General features: G+C 37.1%; 1 protein-coding gene across 2 annotated transcripts in view; it reads left to right on the top strand.

Annotated features, from left to right (window-relative positions):
• The window catches only part of RTN3 (reticulon 3), a 60,809-nt gene that overhangs the window by 25,905 nt on the left and 21,853 nt on the right, over positions 1-13,051 (top strand). The gene's annotated exons all lie outside the window — the stretch shown is intronic.

The raw sequence follows: 13,051 nt of genomic DNA, 5'->3' as shown, positions 1-13,051 counted from the left end.
GGCTTGATCCCATACTCTGTGATCATGACCTGAACTGAAATCAAGAGCCAGTTACTCAACCAACTGAGCCACTCAGGCACCCCCAAAGCTTATTTTTAAATCTCCATAACAGTTGCACTGCTTAGCACTTGGGTTTTTTGCTGTGGGCCTTGTGAAACCTATTTAGCAATCAAAGATAAAGGAATTCCTGCTGGGAATGACAGCAAATGAAACTTTTAATTAATTTGATCTTATACTACAGAGATTTTATGTTCTGAAAGTAGGTAACCAGTATTATGTTGTAGTACTGTTTTGTGAGTATTGCTCAAGAGAAGTCATGCATTCTTCTACTTTGGACCTTATTTAATATTGTTCAGGCCAACATTTATTATGTGGTACTAGAAGCCCTTCCCATTGTCTCTGTTTATTTGATTACTTTTCTCACATTCCGCCTTCAGTTAAGTTACTTCAAATGCTATCTGTTCCGGGGTCTTAGAAGATGTAAGAAAAAAAGGATATTCCAAGCCTTCCAAAAGGTACCCCCAACTTCTGATCTAAGCTCTATACTTACTATATGGTCACTCATAGGTGCTATATAGGGACCTGTGGTTGTCCAAACTTCTTTGACAGTAGATCCCTTTTTTCAAATGAAATCATACATAGAGTTACAATATTTAAAATAAAAAGATTTTTTTGTTAGGATAAACTTATAAATGTGATTATACTATTTTCTTTTATCCTCTTCTTCTTCTGTAAAGGTTTTGTTATGCACAGAATGGACAGGAAGCCCAGCCCTTAGCAGCCACTTTCCTATCCTGGTGGCAGCCAGAACCTGCTCAGCTCCTCTTGCTGGGGTGCCTCTCGTGAGGAGTGAAACACACCTCTCAGATCTTGTCTTGCACTGATTTGATGTGCTTGGTGGGGTGCTCATGCCAGCAGTGCTTTGGCTTGCTCAAGTTCTTGGTCACCTTGGGGCCCTTGTTGAGACCCATGACCATGGGGTCTGCAGAGACGTGGCTGCTGAAGTGGAAGGGCACCATTTCCTTTATATTTCCTTTCTGAAGACCACAGGTGGTTTACTTAGTCTTTCTAAATTTTAATCTTTAATATAGAGATAATTGTGCTTACCTTATATTAATATTGTAGGGATTAAATGTGGAAATGCAGGTAATGCAGTGCTTAGCATATAATAAATACCGCATAGTACAGGACCTAGCATGTGGTAGGTATCGGGTAATTGTTAGTGAGTGAATTGATCAGTATCAGTGAAAACATTGAGACTGTTTCACAAACTAAAAAATTTGAAGTGACTGCTAAGGATAGCTGTTATCCTCTAGTGATTGAAGATTGCTGAGCTTGGATTAAGGAGTGAATGCTCATTGTTGCTTTACAGCATCTAGAAGTGTGGCTTTGAGCAATGAAGTTATATCACCTTTTGGGGCCTTAGTTTTCTTATCTATAATGTGAGAATGTTGAAGATTATCTTCAGTATCGTTTTAATAATACTCTCTGACTGTAGGGGCTCCTGGGTGTCTCCATCAGTTGAGCATCTGACTCTTGATTTCAGCTCGGGTCGTGATCCCAGGGTCGTGGGATTGAGCCCTGCACTCGGTGCAGAGCCTGCTTAAGATTCTGTTTCTCTAAAATATAAAAATAATATTCTCTGACTCTAGATTTCCTCATGAGTTGTTGTTGTAATTCTTATAGGTTCTTTTGTGTGATGAGGCATATGGGAATTAGGCTGCAAGAATTCTGGTGTCTAATTTTGGCACATTCCTGCTTTAGCATGACCTTAGCTCATCTAACTGGTTCAACATCTTCCTTTGTTAATATGGCTATAATTATTTTGCCATCCTTTATAGTGTTGTAGTAAATAACAAACTGTGTAAATACTAATTATTACTAATTCTTAACTGAGTTATTTAATCTATTGTGAGAGGTGAAAAGGGCCGTGGAAGTTTAGGATATTTGCCACTGGCTAAATTCTGTGATTAGTAGATATATTTAGATGCTAATTAAAAACCAATATAATTAGATCAAGACGCTAAAAAGTCTTCCTTTGCAGGCTTCAAAACAAAAAACCTTTTTATTTATTTTTTTCTTTTCTTTTTTTTTTAAGTTAATTTATTTTGAGAAAGAGAGAGCAGGGGAGGGGAGAGAGGGAGAAAGAGACTCTGAAGCAGGTTCTGTGGTGCAGAGCAGTGGGGCTCAATCCCACGACCCTGGGATCATAACCTGAGCTGAAATGAAGAGTCAGATGCTCAACCAACTGAGCCACTCAGACGCTCCCAGAAAATCTTTTTAAATTGTCTTACTTTATGAATAAATCTTTAAAATGTAACTACTTCAGCAAAATACATCAGTCTCTAGTTCTAAGTAGTACATCTGAATAGCCTTCCTTTTAAAGTTAAACCAGTTCGGGACACCTGGGTGGCTCAGTCACTTGAATGTCCAACTCTTGATTTCAGCTCCAGTCATGATCCCAGGGTCATGGGATCAAGCCCCACGTTGGTCTCATTGTGGAGCCTGCTTATGATTCTCCCTCTCTCTCTCTCTCTCTCTCTCTGCCCCTCTTCCCTTCTCATGCTCTCTCTCTCTCTCTCTAAAATAAAAAAATTTAAAAAGATAAACCAATTCTGTAATTATGTTCTGCCTGAAACTGTGGGGGGAAATAGGCAAAAGAAAAGTATTAACGGTATTTTATTTTTCTTTTGCTGTTTTATGATACATTGTGTATAAACTCCTAATGAAGCCTAATTTCATTCCCTTTATGATAACATTATAGTTTAACAACTGTGATATGAGCTATGATATAACTAATTGGGGAAAATTTAAATCTCTGCTCATACACCTAATTGAGTGAAGACCGTTTTTTGGATTTTAGTATCCAGATTGGCAAGAATGCAAGGAAATAGGCAGGTATATATTTTGGTGATAGGTGTGTGTAAGTTGTGACAACTTTTTTGGAAGACATTTTGGCAATATGTAACAAAGACCTAGAATTGAGCTAGCAATTATGTTTCTAGGAACTTATTCTAAGGGGAAGAAATTGTACGTGCAAAAACAATTACAAAGATGTTTTTTGTAGTGCTGTTCAGAATATTGACAGGTATCTCAGTGTCTTAACAATTAGAGATTGGTAGAATATGTTAAGACCTATCTGTGCAGTCAAGTATGCAGCCACTGAAGTTGTTGCAGGTTTTTTTTAAGAAATGGAAAAATATAGGAAAGTACAAAAAGACATACACTCACATTTCTATATGTAGAATTAACTTGTATTAATTAACATTACTGTTAATGGTCATGATTGCCTCCAAACCAAGGAACCCTTTGATTACCACCTGTCCCACTTACTCCCTTCTTCCCTTCTCTGGAGGCAACCACCATCATGGACCTGATAAATGCTTTCAGTTTACTTTAAATGTATGTGTATGTAGTATTGGTTTGTGTTTTTAAACTTTTATTAATATTACCATCTTTGATATCCAACTTGTTTCATTCGACATTAGGGTTTTTTAACTCCTTCCATACTGAAATATATATAATTTCAAAGAAATGAATAATTTATTCATTTTGACAGCTGTGTAGTAATCCTTTTTATCTATGTTATTTCCCTTTTGATTAGTATTTGGGCTATTTTCCATTTTTTACTCTTAAAGACAGTGCTGAAGTTAACATCTTTGTACTTGTCTGGTTTTACACATATACAAGTATTTCTCTAGGGTCAGACTGCCGCTGCTCATCAATTTAACTTCTAGGTATGTGCATTATTTTTCTAGTTCTTGTCAGTTTGCCATCAGAGCTGGAGTTTCTGCTGGTATGTGAAAATGTTCATAATTTACTTTTAAAGATTTTACTTTTTTACATGATCTCTACACCCATTGTGGGGCTTGAACTTAACCCTGAGACCAAGAGTTGTGTGCTCTACTGACTGAGCCAGCCAGGTGCCTCAAATGTTCATAATTTATTAATAAAAATTGTATTATTGAATACCTTTGTAGAGTTTTTGTTATATGATGGAATGATTACAGTAGAAAAGCACAAGTTAGAAAACAAGATATTCAGAATAATGATTAAAAGTGAATCTATATTGGGTGCCTGGCTGGCTCAGAAGAGGATGCAACTCTTGATCTCATGAGGATAATGAGTTCAAGCCCCATGTTGGGTGTAGAAATTACTTAAATAAACAAAACTTTAAAAAGATTTTTAAAAATCTGTATACCCACACATGTGAAACTGAAGTAAATTTTTAAAAAATAACATCACGATGGTTTTTCTTGCAGTATGGCCAAGTAGGCTTTTACTGGAACTGATCTTTCTGCATATAACTATATATTCTGGACAAAATTGGAAGGAAAAAAAAGATCAGAAGGCCCTGGAAAATGAACAAAAGCAGGCAGATTCTGAAAAGGGACTGACACTTCCAAGAAGAGAAAACATGGAATCTGTTCTCCATGTTTACTGCTCTTAGCCAGATGACAGGCTGAAGTTGACACCCAGCAGATTGGCTAATAAAGCTTTCATAGAAAACTTACGAGAGAACAGAATTTGGGTCAGCCACAGCCATTCAACCACTGAAAAGTAAGAGAAGGAAGAATCCTGGAGAGGAAAGATCCAGAGAGTGAGAGCCTAAACTTCTGTGTACATACTCTCTGTATACACCTCCATTTAATCCTTGAACTACACACATGCTTGGAAGACTACAGGCAGCTCAGCTCTAGAAAAAAGAAGTGAACTAAGATTGGAGATGGTGCCCAAGAGGCAAGAGTTTGCAGTTTGATGCACCAAATTAGGTGCATACTGAAACAAGTATCAGCACTCTCCAGAGGAATATAACGGAGTCCAGAGGCTGTACAACGTAATATTCACAGTGTCCAACATATAATGCAAAACTACACATTTTAAAAGCTGAGAATATATGACCCGGTCTGAAGAAAAGGACAGTGAACAACAACTAACTTCATTTGTTGGAATTTGGAAACAAGAGTTTTAAGGCAGCTCTTACTATGAAATAGAGAAATACAAGAGCCAAGTGGAGGTTTTAGAACTGTAAAATACAGCTGCTGAAATCAAAATTCACTGAGTAGCCTTAACAGCAAAATGGAGATCACAAAGGGAAAGAGTCAGTGAAGTTGGTAACAGATGAACAGAAAGTTATCCAACCTGAAGAACAGAAAGAAAAATATATTACTGAGCTTCGGATACCTTTGGGAAATTACTATAAGATCCAACTCATAGGGGCGCCTGGGTGGCGCAGTCGGTTAAGCGTCCGACTTCAGCCAGGTCACGATCTCGCGGTCCATGAGTTCGAGCCCCACGTCAGGCTCTGGGCGGATGGCTCAGAGCCTGGAGCCTGTTTCGGATTCTGTGTCTCCCTCTCTCTCTGCCCCTCCCCCGTTCATGCTCTGTCTCTCTCTGTCCCAAAAATAAATAAACGTTGAAAAAAAAATTTTTTTTTTAAAAATAAAAAAAAAAAGATCCAACTCATATAATTGGAAGTTTCAGAAGGAAAGGACAATGAGAGACAGAAGTGAGAATATATATGAAGACAAAATAGCAAAAGAATGCCTCATTAAACACACACACACATTTACTGATTAAAGAAGCTTTAGCGGAAACATTAAGAAAAGAACCATACCTTTGTACATGTGTCAGGGGTTCCCATGACCACCTTCAGGCTCAATGATTTGCTCGAAGGACTCAGGATTGAGAAGCTGTTATACTTACAGTTAAGAGTTCATTGCAGCAAAAGGACATAGATTAGAATTGGCAAAGGAGAAAGGCACATGGGATGAAGTCCAGGAGAAACCAGGTGCAAGCTTTCTGGTGGCCAGAGGAGTCACACAGGGATGCCCTTAATTTTCCCATCAGTGATATGACAGCATGTGCAGTGTTGCCAATAAGGGAAGCTATACTCAGTGCTTGGTGTCCAGAATGCCATGCAGTGCCCACATGGCTGACCCTAGCTACTCAGACCCCCAGAGTAAAACCAGATGTTTGCCATACATCATATTGTTAGAATAAACTCACCTGGTCACACTAGTACAGCATGGCTCAAGTGCTCAGGCATACAAAAAAACACCAGCCAGAGTAGTCCAAGGGCTCAGAGTTCATCTCCTAGGAGCCAGCCAAGGACCAGTCCTGAAGACTGACCTTTCTTTGGCATGTACAGGGTTTGAGCATTTGAGGCCTACTTAGTTAACCCTTTCTTTTACAGTATTATAGTCAAATTACTAAAGCCAAAGATGAGAATATCTTAAAAGTAACTATAGAGCAATGAATGACATATAAAAGGGAATGGCAATTATAATTAGAGCTAGCTTCTTACCAGAAACCACAAATGCTAGAAGACTGAAATAACATCTTCCAAAGTGTCAAACAGGGAAAAAAACGCCGACCCAGATTTCTCTATTCAGCAAAAATACTCTGCAAGAATGAAGGCAAAATAAAGACTAAATTATTAGATAAAAGAAAACTAAGAGTTTGTCACTAGAAGATCTGCACTATAAGAAACACTAAAGGAAATCCTTCAGATTAGAGTTGATGCCAACCAGATAGAAACTCAGACCTCCAGGAAGGAATAAAGAGCATTAGAAATGCTAAATACCTGAAAAAATACTAAAGGCTTAATTTTTCGGGGTGCCTGGCTGGCTCAGTCAATAGAGCATGCAACTCTTGATCTTAGGGTCGTGAGTTCAAGCCCCACATTGGGCGTAGAGCTTACTTAAAAAAAAAAAAGTTTTTCCTCTAATTTAAAATATATAGGACTTGGGGTGCCTGGGTGGCTCAGTCAGGCGTCCGACTTCAGCTCAGGTCATGATCTCACAGTTTGTGAGTTCGAGCCCCGTGTCGGGCTCTGTGCTGACAGCTTAGAGCCTTGAGCCTGCTTTGAATTCTGTGTCTCCCTCCCTCTCTGCTCCTCTCTCCCTCTCATGCTCTGTCTCTCTCCTTCAAAAATAAATAACATTTAAAAAAAATTTTAAGTATATAGGACTCTTCAAAGCAGAAATTATAATGTGTGTGGAGATTGTAATGTTATTCATATAACAATTTAGAACAAAAGAATATGAACTTCTTCTATAGCAAGAATTTCTACATCTTTTTGAAGTGTAAGTATTAATTTTAAGTAGACTGAAAAGTCAAAGTTGTGTATTATATACTCGGAAACAACCACTAAGATGATAATACAAAGGCATAGCTGAAAAGCCAATAGATCAAATCTTCAAATAATCAAAGAGAAGGCAAAAAAAGAAAAAAGACAGAGGAAATGGTGATAAAATGAGAGACTTAATGCAACCATATCAATATGTTTAGTGGACTACACACTACGATCAGTAGAATGGCAGACTCCATAAAACTGCTAGACCATCTATGTGCTGACTATGAAAGCTGCACATTAAAGACACAGGTAGGTAAAAAGTAAACAGATGGAAACGTATATACCAAAAAATATATAAATGAATACCATGCAAAATTTAAGCATAAGACAACAAAGGGTATTACCAGAAATGAAAAGTGACATGTTGTCATGATAAAAGGTATCAAGAAATCTTCAGTCATAAATGTGTATGTACCTAATAACAGCTTCAAAATACTTAAAGCAAAAATTTCAGACTTAAGAGAAATAGGCAATTCTGTAATCATAATTGGAGGTTTTTTTTGTTTTTTTTTAAGTTTATTTTGAGAGCTCACACGTGTGAGCAGTGGAGGGGCAGAGAGAGAGGGAGAGAGAATCTCAAGCAGGCACTGCTGTCATCATGGAGCCTAGTGTGAGACTTAGTCTCATGAACCGTGAGATCATGGCCTGAGCCAGAATCAAGAATCAGATGCTTACCTGACTGAGCCGCCCAGGCACCCCTGGAAGATTTAATACCTCTTTCTCAGCAATTGATAGACCAACCTGCACACACCTATGCGCACACACACAGACCTGAGTGCTGCAGTCAACCACTTTGACCTAGATGATATTTATAGAACGCCGTACCCTGCAATGGCAGGATACACAGTCTTTTGCAAGTGGACAAGAAATAAATTTGCCAATGTAGACAATATGCTAGGCCATAAAAAAACCCAGTGAATTTAAAAGATGAAAAGCATACAAAATATATTCTAAGACCATAATGAAATTAAATCTTAAATGAAAATAAGATACCTAAGAAAATTCCTAAGCATTGAGAAATTAAGCAAGACACATTTACATAATCCATAGCTCAACGAAGAAATCACAAGAAAAAATTTTAAGTGCTTTAAACTGAAGTACAGTGAAAATACAGTATATCAAACTTCTGCAGTGCAGAAAGAAATTTATAGCTCTCAATGCTGATATTAGAAAAGAAAAATATCTATATTCAGTGATTTAAGCTTTCAATTCAAAAAGCTAGAAAAGGGGGCACCTGGCTGGCTGGCTCAGAGCACGCAGCTCTTGATCTCGGGGTTGTAAGTTCGAGCCCCGTGTTGGGTATAGAGATTACTTAAAAATCTTTAAAAAAAATTTTTTTTAAGCTAGAAAAAAGAGCAAAGTAGGGGCACCTAGGTGTCTCAGTTAAGCATCTAACTTCAGCTCAGGTCATGATCTCATGGTTTATGAGTTTGAGCACAGTGTTGGGCCCTGTGCTGAGGAGCCTGGAGCCTTCTTCAGATTCTGTGTCTCCCTCTCTGTCTCTGCCCCTCCCCTGCTTGTGCGCCGTCTCTCTCTCTCTCTCTCTCTCTCTCTCTCTCTCTCTCTCTCTCTCTCAAAAATAAACATTAAAAAATATTTTTTAAGTTAAAAGAAAGAAAATATTAAAAATAAGAGCGGAAATCAGTGGAATAAAAAACAAAATTAACAAAGCCAAAATTTAGTTCCTGGAAAAGATCAACAAAATCGATTTCTTGACTGATCAAGAAAAGAACAGAACCAGATTACCAATATCAAGCATGAAAAAGGGGTCACCACTTCAGATCCTACAGATATTAAAAGGATAATAGAATATTATGAATAGCTTTAGGCCAAGAAATTTATCAACTTAGATGAAATGGACAAACTCTTTGAAAAATACAACTTACTGAAACTAACACAGTTTCTATTAAATTTATTATCAAAAATCTGTCATGCAAAAAAAGTTCAGGGCCAGAGGTTTTACTGGGACTTTTTCAAGCTCTTAAGGAAAAAGGAGAGAACACTTTCCAACTCTTAGACAAGTATATAGTAATATCAAAACTGGACAGAGACATTGCAAAGAAAATTATAGACTAATATCCCTCATGAACATAGTAAGATGAGAAATCCTTTAGAAAATGAGAATTCCTTAAAATATTAGCAAATCAAATCTAGCCGTGTATCAAAAGGTTAATACACCATGACTAAGTACAGTTTGTTCCAGGAATACAAGCCTGTATTAAGATTGGAGAATCAATCAGTGTAACTCAGAACATTAACATAATAGAAAAACTATGATTATTTCAGTCAATACAGAAAAGACATTTGAAAAACCTCAACATCCTTTTCCTGATCAAAATTTTCAGCAAACAAGGACTAGAAGGTAATCTCCTTAGTCTAATAAATGACATCTGTTGAAAACTACAGCTGACATCATCCTTAGTGCCAAAATAGTGAATGCTTTCCCCTTGAGATTGGGTATAAGGCAGGAGTGCTCACTCTCTTTGTATTCAGCATCACACTGGAGGTCCATCCTACCCATTGAATTATGACAAGAAATAGAAATAAAATGAATGAAGACTGGAAAAGAAGTTGTCAAACTGTCTTAGTTTACAGTTGACATGATTGTTTACATAGAAAATCCTAAGGAATTTGCAAAACAACTACTAGGACTAATAAGTGGATTTAGCAAGGTTACAGGATATTAGGTTAATGCACAAAACTCAGTTTGATTTGTTATGTGCTGGCAGCAAATAATCAGGAAATGAAATTTTATTTTTTAAATTTCTTTCCCTCAGTTAAGACAGTATATGTGTGTTACATTCAGCCACAAATGAAAACAGAATTAGTCCTGAGATATTTTGGCATTAAGTATATCAGTCCAGGGCAAAGGACCAAAAGGGACTGTTTTTATATGAGCAAGGTAGGCCTCTCAAAGGTGGTCGATATGATCAGATGACGATGGTTGTTCTAGATCCCTTGAATGAAGCTCTAGAACGTAGGCATGCAGTCCAAAAAATTGTACCAGTATCCCTGGCCTCTGACTTTCTTCTCCTGTAGCTTCTGTGGGTGCACAAGCTCTAGTGGTTTACTTGGACCTCTGCCTCATCTTTCTTTTACACTTTAGTCTATAGCCTATGCATTTGCTTCTTCCTAACTTGGCTTTCATGGCACAGAGGTTTCTAAGAAGATGGTGCTAGGTCCAAGAGAGACTAGAAAACGACATATGTTTTAAAATCTTTTTAAAGTTTATTTACCTTGAGAGAGAGAGCACGCACAAGTGGGGGAGGCACAGAGAGAGGAAGAGAGAAACTCCCAAGCAGGCTCCAGCTGTCAGTGCAGTGCCCGACGCAGGGCTTGAACTCATGAAACCATGAGATCGTGACCTGAGCCAAAATCAAGAATCAGATGCTTAACCAACTGAGCCACCCAAGCATCTCCAGAAAATGAAATTTTAAAACAATAGCATCAAAAGCATAAGATAGAAATAAATTTAACAAAAAAATTTGCAAGTCCTCTATATTGAAAACTGCAAAACTGCAAAGAAAAGCTTAAGAACTATCTAACAGGAAGGCCATGCTATGTTCATGGAAGCCTCAGTATTGTTAGATATCAGTCCTACCCAGATTCATCAATGGATTCAATACAATTCAAAATCCCAGGAGAATTTTTCTATAGAAATTAATAGACTCGTTCCAAAATGTCTATGGAAATACACAGAACCTAGAAAATCCAAAGCAATTTTGAAAAAGAACAAAGTTGGAAGACTTGGAATACTCACTTTAAGACATTATAAAACTCCAGTAATAAAGATGATGTAGTACTTGCAAAAGAGTCAAAAATAGATCTAAGAAACAAAATTCAGAAATAATTTGCTGCAAATTTAGGAACTTAAATCAACAATTTATTATCTCACAGTTTTCATGGATCACAAGTGTGGGCACAGGTTAGCTGAAATAAAGTGTGCTCTGAAAACACCAGGTGTGAACAGGGTTGTGATCCTATGTGAGACTTGGAGTTCTGTTCACAGATTGTTGGCAGAGTTCAGGCGGTTGTAGGGCCGGATCCCCATTTTCTTGCTTGCTGACTGGGGGCTGGGAGCCATACTCAGTTCCTGGTCTCATGGGCCTCTCATCACATGGTAGCTTACTTCCTTCAAAGTTTTCAGGAGAATTTCTCTCCAGTCTACTACCAGATCTTATGTAACTGAAAGATAAACACAAGAGTGACTACTATCCCATCATATTTACAGGTTATGCTCACATTGGGACATATGCAGGACATATACACCAATGGGCAAGAGTCTCGGGAGCCATGTTAGCATTCTGTCTACCACAATCCCTACTTCACATGACATGAAAAATTAAAATGGATCAGAGACTTGAACATAGAAACTAAAACAGTAAAACTTTTTTTTTTAAACAATAAAACTTTTAAAAGAAAGCATAAAATATCTTCATGACTTGGGGGTTTAGGTATAAGTTTATTACACCATACAATGCACTAGCCATAAAATAAAAACTCGATAAATTAAACTTCAAAATTAAAACTTGCACATTAAAAGATGCCACTAATAGGCAAACCATTGTCTGGGAGAAAGTATTAAAAAACATGTGTCTCATAAAGGATTAGTATCTAGAAAATACTACTATATTTTAACAATGAAAGGACAAACATTATAAAAAAAACTGATTAGAAAAGATTCTGGCATTTCACAAAAGAAGATGTACAAATGACCAATAATCCAGTAAAAATGTGTTCAACGTGGGAGTCTTCACATAATTAAAATAAGATACCATTGCACATTCACCTGAGTGGCTGAAACTAAAGACTGACAACACCTAATGTTGGCAAGGATTTGGAACAACTGAGATGCTCATAAATTATTGGTAAGAATGTACAAATACTTTGGAGAAAGTTGGTCAGTTTCTTAGCGACCCTAAACGTGCAGCTACCCTATGAGCTTGTAACTCCCCTGTAGAGAAATACAAATATATTCATACAAAAACTTGTTATGTTCATAGCAATTTTATTCATCATAGCTCAAAACTGGAAATAGCTAGTGGTCCATCAACAAGGGAGTAGATAACCTGTGATACAGCTAGTTATCTTTTGATACTTGTGGCAATATGGATGAATCTCCCAAATTATGCCAAGTGAGAGAAACAGTGCAAAAAAAGTCATACTGCATGATTCCATTTAGGTGTAATTATAGAACAAGCAAACTGGTCTATGTAGGAAAAAGAATCAGAGCACTTGTTACATCTTGGGATGTTGGCTGCAAAGAAACATGAGGAAACTTTCTGGGGTGATGATAATGTTCTGTAGCTTGATGGAGTTAATTAGGTGTATGCATGTCTCCAAAATCAGTGAATGTGTTATGTATTTCGGCATAAATTTTATATCAAAAGAAAAATAAACATTGAACTTCAGTTCAAGCTAAATAGATTCGTGGACAAAAGCATTTGGGTCTGTCTTTGACAAATAGTTTTGTGTTACTCGGTGATCCTTCTGTGCCATTTTGAAGGGAAGGGAATGTCTTTGGTTAAGGGTAAATCTGTAGCAGGGCAGACTATTAACCCATTTTAGCAGTCACAAAATTTGAATCTACTGTCTTTTGCAACTCAAAAAGTGGCTTCATTTATTGTTGTGAGCTATTAATGTAAGATAAAATAATCAGTGTGAACATATCTTTGCATTTTTCTTTACATCAATAATTGTTCATACCAAAAGCTTAATTACCTGTTTCCCTTTTATTAATGTACAATTTCCCACTTGTGGTCATAAAGCCTCGCTTTTTTTTTTTTCTTTCAGCCACATTTCAGTTTGCTTAGAGATACATACTTAAAATTTCGAAAAACTAATGCATGGAACATAGGAAGAGTTGTACAGATACTTGAGCTGGAGGTTTATTTATTTTTTTTAAATATTTAT

This window comes from Puma concolor, chromosome D1, assembly GCF_028749965.1.
Source record: "Puma concolor isolate L17-30 chromosome D1, mPumCon1.1.hap2, whole genome shotgun sequence".
In the NCBI taxonomy this organism is placed as follows: domain Eukaryota; kingdom Metazoa; phylum Chordata; class Mammalia; order Carnivora; family Felidae; genus Puma; species Puma concolor.
The sequence above is the reverse complement of the archived record's forward strand: the minus strand, read 5'-3'. Positions and strand labels throughout refer to the sequence as shown.